Source organism: Pteronotus mesoamericanus, unplaced genomic scaffold, assembly GCF_021234165.1.
Source record: "Pteronotus mesoamericanus isolate MK-2021 breed Mesoamerican mustached bat unplaced genomic scaffold, CSHL_Meso_final scaffold_1186, whole genome shotgun sequence".
Classification (NCBI taxonomy): Eukaryota; Metazoa; Chordata; class Mammalia; order Chiroptera; family Mormoopidae; genus Pteronotus; species Pteronotus mesoamericanus.
Genome location: NW_026555302.1, coordinates 11,175,477 through 11,183,190, shown reverse-complemented (window position 1 = coordinate 11,183,190; position 7,714 = coordinate 11,175,477).

The following is a 7,714-nucleotide window of genomic DNA, read 5'->3' as shown; positions in this document are numbered from 1 at the left end:
TGAATAGATTCCATTGATAGGTCAGATCGTATGGTATTTGTCTTTCACCACGGGCTTATTTCACTTAGTTCTCCATAATATTCTCCAGTTCCATCCATGTTGTCACAAAAGGTAGGAGTTCCTTCTTTCTTTCTTTCTTTTATTTCTAATACAGATTGATTTTATTTATTTATTTTTCTAAATGTCAAAATCCATTATAAAATATTTAAAGAATTTAAATCTATTATAAAGTCTCAGCAATTAAAACAACATGACACCAGCACAGAAATAATCACGTAGATCAATGAAATAAAATGAGCATTCTAGAAACAAACATATATTTGTCTAACAATGTAATATATGATTAAATTGATATTTCAAGTCAATGGGGAAAATAAGCCTTATTCAACAAATAAGGTGCATGGACCACTATTACTTGAAATAAAACAAATCTAGAGCCCTATTTCACAAATTATACAAAAAATACTCAAGTGAGTTAAAAATCAATATGCAAAATCTAAGGAGTTTTAGGAGAAAATGCAAAATAATATTTTTCTTACCCTGAAGTAAAATATTCAATCCCAGAAGCTATAAAGTAAAATATAGACAATGTGACTATATTAAACATTTAAGACTATACAGTAATATACATATTAAAAAGTTAAAGGACAAGTAATAGAATAGGAAAGTATTTGCAACACATCTAAAAAGGGGTTAATAATTTTTCTTTTAGGGAAAAAATTCTACAAACATTTAATCAAAAAATGGATAAAGAATACCTAAAAGTTATTTAAAGCTTTTTAAAAATAATAGAAATAGTCAAGAAACATACAAAAAAATAGGTTTAGTTTCAACAAATAATAAAATAACACTTAAAATAACACATCATTGTCACAATCAGATTAACAAGTATGAAAAATATTGGTAATATCAAGTATTGGTGACTGTGAAAGGAACTTGGTATTCATAAACTCTTTTCCTTCATCTTCTTAAAGCAGTCCCTTTAGCATATCTTGCAATGCTGGTTTGGTAGAGGTGTTTTGTTTTAGCCTTCTTTTGTCTGGGAAACTCCTTATTTCGCCTTCCATTTTAACTGAGAGCCTTGCTGGGTAGAGCAGTCCTGGTCGCGTAGAGCAGTCTTGGTTGCAGGCCTTTGCTTTTCATTCCCTGGAATATTTCTCGCCATTCCCTTCTGGCTTGTAGTGCTTCTGTTGAGAAGTCAGCTGCTAGCTGTACCAGGGCTCCCTTATATGTTACTACCTCTTTCTCCCTTGTTGCCTTTAGGATTCTCTGTCTTTGATATTTGCCATTTTAATGATGATGTGTTTTGGAGTGGGCCTCATTGGGTTCCTCTTGAATGGGACCCTCTGTGCTTCCTGGACTTGTGTGACTTTTTCTCTTGTCAGATTAAGAAAGTTTTCTGTCATTACTTTTTCTAACAGATTCTCTATCCCTTCCTCCTCTTCTTGTACTTCTGGTATCCCTATTATGCAGATATTATTACATTTCAGGTTGTCCTGCATTTCCCTAAACACTTCTTCAGTCTTTTTTTCATTTTCTTGCTCTTTCTGGGAGCTTTTGTCCTACCTCATCCTCCAGCTTGCTGATTTGATCCTCTGCTTCATCTAGCCTGCTTTTGATTCCTTCTACTGTGTTCTTCAATTCAGAAATTGTATTCTCCATTTCCTCTTGTCTCTTTTTGATAGTTTCCATGTCCTTTTTCATGCTGATATAGTTTGCAGTAAGTTCCTCTTAGTTTCCCTGTAGTTTTTTATAATTCTGTCTGAGCCCACTGAGCTCATTGAGCTTCCTTAGAACTGTTGTTTTGAACTCAATATCTGATATTTTACTTGCCTCTATTTCATTTAGTTCTCTTCCTGGGAATTCCTCCTTTCCTTTTGTTTGGGGCGTATTTCTTTGTCTTGCCATTTTTTGTGAGACTCTTCTTTTTGCTTCTGCTTCTTAAATTGATCTGTCTTGATTTCCTGACTTTGTGGTGTGAACTTCTATGGTAGGAGACCGCTGTTTTTTCTTTCTGGCTATGCCTCTGCTGATGTCAGATGTTGACCCTGTCTGACCTTAGGCAGTCTGTTCGAGACCTCCAGGAATCTACTGTCTGTGGCTTTGTCCTTCAGTTGTTAATCTAGTCACTCTGTGCTCAGCAGTCAGGCTTAGACACTACAGGGCGGGACAGAGTCCCTCCTGGGGATGGGGTAATTGGGTCCTCTCACGCTGCTGCTGCTCAGAGGAGAAGTCTGCCTGAGCAAGATGGCTGCTGCCGTGTGGGGGAGGAGTCAACACCAAGGTCCCGCTGGCTACACTCTCAGTTCTCTCCACCAAGCCTCTGTCTCCAGTCTCTCCTCAAATGTCTCTAGACCACTCTGTGCCCTCTGTAGCCAGGGATCTACTATCTGTGGCTGTCACTCTGTACTCAGAAATCAGGCTTTGGCACCACTGGGCCAGGGCAGAGTCCCTCCTGGGGGCGGGGCTATCATGTCCTCTCACGCTGTTGATGCTCAGGGGGAGTGGTCTCCCTGAGCAAGATGGCTGCCCCTGCATGGGGGATGAGTCAGCACCAGGATCCTGCCGGCTACTCTCTCAGTTCTCTCCCCAAAGCCTCCTTCTCCAGTCTCTCCTCAGGCATCTCCAGCCCACTCTACCCCCGCCTTTGCCGGAGACCAGGGTAAGTGGCTGCCAATAAAAATGTATGCGTCGGTCCTTTCAACGGCTCTTTGCGTCTCCAGCTGCCTGTGTCTGGCAAAGAGAAACCTTGCCGCTTTTCACAGCTGGATTTTATCTGTGTACTTTTTGGGCTCTGGTGCTATAGGCTGGAGGTCCCTGCTTATGGTTTAGACCCCGCTCTTCTCAGAGGGATCCAACTGGCCATTTCAATATCCTTTTGGTGCTGCTGCCTCTGGGCACCCTGCCTGCCTTCTTGATTCTCTAGTGCACTCTTTACCAGTTAGGTTGTGCTAATGCTGTTTCTTCTGCCTGGCCAAGGTTAAAAGGCTCCTCTCTCATTGTTGTTCAGTTGTTTGTTCCAGGAGATTTCTCCACAATTTAATTGTAATTCCAGATTGGTGCTGGGGGGAGGTCAGTGTGACTTCCACTCACTCCTCCACCATCTTGATTCTCTGATCCAAAATTCTTAGCTGTGTCTCTAATGCCTCCAATATTTTATCCTCAAACTGACTGTTAATCCTTATCTTTAACCATGGCTATACACAAATTTCTGTCTTAAGAAATAGAATGTGCTCAAGTCGAGGGAAGAGACTGAGTGCCATAACCAAGTAATAGCTCTTCGTCTGCAGAAAACACCTTGAGGATGCCTACCAATAAGCTTTTACATATACTTGTTCTTCCTCTGCCATGTTGTCCTTCCTCTCCTTCTGCAGTCTTGGTCCCACCAAGCTCTTCCATTAGGATTCAGTGTTCTCTCCATCCCTAAATCCCCATAATTCTGTTATTCATTTGGCACATATCTTCTGCCTTGTGGAGTAAGGGACCTTTGTAAACAATTGTTAGGTATTAAGGCCAACTATGTTTCAGGCAATATATTAGGCACTCTTATGTTTGCAGTAACCCGGAAAGAATAGAAAAGAATAGATTGATGTCCTCATTTTACAGATAAGGAAAGTAAGATTTAGAGTGGCTTAAAAAAAAAAAAGGAAATGAAAAATTTGCCAGGGTCACCCAGCTCATGAATGACATAGTCAGGATTTAAAACTAGGCTTCACACACCATGGTCTTTCCTTGGTGGCACCCTGTTCCATTTTGTTTGACCCTTTCACTCGTTCCTTTACCTAGGGCCTATTATCTTCTTAATCCAACCAGGACTCACTGAGGCATGCAGGCTTGGTGGGATGGTACCACAATGTCTAAAAAAAAAGAGTTAATGAGAAGAAGGCAGAGTCCACAGGCACATGGGTGGGGACAGAGAGAGGGAGAGAGCAGGGTGACACTGTGACTTCTGGAATGATCATGATGCCTCTAACATCATGAGCCAGGGAAGATGGGCTCAGTGGGGAAGATAGCCTGTGTGAGCATCCTGTGCAGAGTGCCCCTGCATCTATCTGCAGATTCCCAGAGACAGGGTACCCACGGGTAAGAGCATGGTCTTGGATGTCACCTATCCCTGGTCTTGAACCTGGCCTCCACCACTTGTTAGCTGCACTCCTTTGGGCAAATTATTTTCTCTCTAAGAGTCTCAGGTGTTTGTATGCAAAATAGGAATAATAATACCCACCTCAAAGAGTTTTTAGGAAGATACTATTAAACAATGCATATAAAATGGCTACAATGATGACTGGCATGTGATAAGTAGTCAATAAGTGTCATTTTATTGCTAATAACACAGGTGATTGCAATAAGTGTAACCCCAGAGTGGAGAACATCTGTACTGGAGAGTGGTTTTGGGTATCGCTGGTATATGAGCAGTGGTCAAAGGTATAAGAAAGTCCATGAAATGGCAAGTGTGTAGAGCAAAGGTCACAACTCAAATGCCCAGAATTCAAATGTAGCAAATGAGTGAAATGAGCCAGTCTAAGCATATGGCACATTACATGAATGGGGTACCTCTGGGGAAGGGGAGAGTGCAGTGTCTCCAAAGAGGGAGGCTGCTACTCTTGGCTTGAGTTGATTGCTGCCATCCCAAAATCCAGCCCAGCATTGCTAGATCTCCTGTTTTGTTTTGTTTTTTGTCCAAAGGAGCCAGAAATTTCCCAATGTTTAAGTGTTGGCAACTCTACTCAACTTAACAAACAAAATGACAGACACAGAGGTCAGATCATGGCTTGCTGGCCACCAGACAGTAGAGAAAGGGAGGGCTGAGGGTGGAACCCTGAAGAACACAGCATTAAAGGTGTGGGGAGAGAAAGAGGGAGGGGTGAAAGAGACTGGCAAAGACAGGGAAAAGAGGACCAGAAGTGGCTGAGGTCAAAGAAACAGGCTTAGGAGCACCTCCTGGAGGAGGGAGGCATCAACACCATCACAGGTGGCATAAGGGTCATGGTGGCCAACTGGGCACACAAACCCATCAGGAGCTGCAACCTCTTCTTGAGACTGCAGATGTAATTTCTTCTGTGGAGAGGGGACATAATACCCAAAGAAATCATTCCGGGGTTAAAAAATGAGGCGGAAGTCCTGCAGGAAAAAAACAGTGGGATGTAGAATTCCATTTGGATCAGTATCCTGGACCACGTAGAGGGTCCCTGAGGACTTCCAGTGAACAAATGTCTTTTCCAAAGCAAAGTTGGAATTTGGCAGCTTAACCACTCATTGGACATAGTCCTGAGAGCTGAAATGAGAGGCAGATGGACAACCAGAACATTTGCCCCAGGCTCCCCTCATCAGGGGACCAGCCTAGCATAACAAGGGATGGGAGAAAAGAATAAATAAAAACTCCAACACTCTAACCAGTAGCGAATTCTGAGACCTTTTATTTGTTTCCATGTAAATATGAATATTATTATTAGCTATATTATTAATATCAATATTAATACTCTCTTAGAGTCAGGGAAGCACTAAATACAAAATCAGAGCTTAAAAAGGGGGACCTGCCCAGTATGCTTAAGAACAAATTATGACTTATATCAAGATTGGATCTCTTACATCATTCCCTAGGTAGGAAGTCACTAAGTAACAATGGCAACTGCTCTTAAAGGACTCACCAAGAAGGCTGAGGGAAGACTATTAGCTTGTCCAAGGGGAAAAAAAATCCACACAGTAAAAGAGATTACATATGTTGACTCATAGCAACCAGTACAGAGACACTTAGCATGTACTTTCACAGTGCTAAGTGCCTGAAGATTCTAACATGATCATTTAACAAGGGCAGAAAGCAGGATTGGAAACTGGGAAATTGTTTGTCCAAAGTCATTTGGCTAGTTAGTGACTGAGTCAAACTAGAATTCCAATTTCTTGGCTTCTCAATTCAGTTCTGTTTCCACAGAACTCTGTTGTGTCCAGAGAAGTGTTAATTATCCCTTTGAAGGAATGACTCAAAGGGCACATGCATGTTTTGATGGCTGGGAGGTGGGGGAGTGAGGTTGCTCCATGGTAGAAATATCCCTGTGTGTCTGGAGGAGGCCAGCGAGGAAAAAGCAGGCCAGGTGTGCCCACAGGTGTACCTGCAAGGAGAGGCCATGACACCAACGACAAGCAACCCACAAAACAATCATGCTTAGGCCTGGAATGTGCATGTCCAGGTGAAATACAATCAGAAATCCCAAACTTAAAAAAGTAAACAAACACTTTCTTAAATATCATCTATAGTCATAAACATTTACTTATTAGATATCACTCACTAATATCAACTTTGCAGACCACAGTCAACAAGCTCATATGCGCGCGCGCGCACACACACACACACACACACACACACACACAAATCCTCTGAGTAGTTAAGGCAGGTTTATAGAATATCTTGCTCAGAATAATTCGTGTAAAGCATTTAGCCCAATATCCAGTCCACAGTAGCCCCTCCCTAAAAGTCTACCAGTGGTTATGATTACAATTGGGCGGGGCCTTGGCCACCATCTAGACCTAGATCGCTCTTACCTTTATGCACAATTTATCTTACTTTTTTTTTCACTTAGCACTTATTTATGTCTCCACAACAGATTAAGATAGAAGGGCAGGAATACAATTGGAGATAGATACTGTAAGAGGAGAGAGAAAGCAACTTTTGTCTGTTACACAGACAAAAAAGAATCAAATGTGACTGAGACAGTCTAGTGCAGGGGCAGAACGCCTGCCATTTTTCAAAAGAGTCTGGAGATGTCACTGCCTTGCAGCACAGTGCAGTTACTGGGAGGATACAGAATCATCCAGAGAAAGCCTGTGGTATTTTGTGTGCTGTATTTAAAATGGCAGGGAAACACTGGCACCTGTTAAAAAAAAATTTTAGCCACAATTTGAGAACCTACACAATATCTTGAAATTTGACTTATGAAAAATCCCACTTGTTGACCATGCCATGAGCCTTATACATCAAGAGGAATATGTCCACTGAACATGAGGAGTTGGCTGAGGATGAGTCCCTCTAGTCTCAGTCGTCACTGTGATATTAGGGTGTTTCTCCACAGAGATCACTGTTTTTCGTAAGATCCAGGTGGTGCTCAGTGTCTTTGACATGAAGTTGCGTGTGATAATGGAATTGTTTCATCTGTGAAACTAGCTGTGCAGTGCATGTGTGTACAAGGCACGGGGCCAAGTGTCCGTCAGCATGAACAGGAGAATACATGCATGTCCCTCTGCCTAACTGTGACAAAGAGTGTGCTTTCCTCCCCAGACCGCGGCAAGTCTCACTGACTTTTCCCCTGAGAGCTCCAGGTTCACCGATCTCCTGTGAGCTCAAGGTAACTCTTTCACTTGCCCAATTTAGTGAAAGCTTTTTCTTGGTTTTCCTGAAATGGCCAGTTGGATTTTTCACAACATCCCTTCCCCAGGATGGGTTTTTGAGGGAGAACTTCTATTTAGAACACCTGGAGGCTGGGAAAGTGGTAAAGAGAGCAAGCCCAGAGCACAGAGCCATCCTTGGCTGCCTATCTCCACCAAGTCCAGAGAGTTGTTCACAAGTTGATTTTCCGTCTGAACTTCACCAAACAAGCAGTACTTAGGCAACACACAAACTGCAACCAGTTCCATGTTGGAGAAGCAGCGCTGGCTCTCAGGAGTAGGTCCACACCCCCTTTGGCAGATTTATCGCCCCCTCCCAGGTCCTCCACATTTTGAC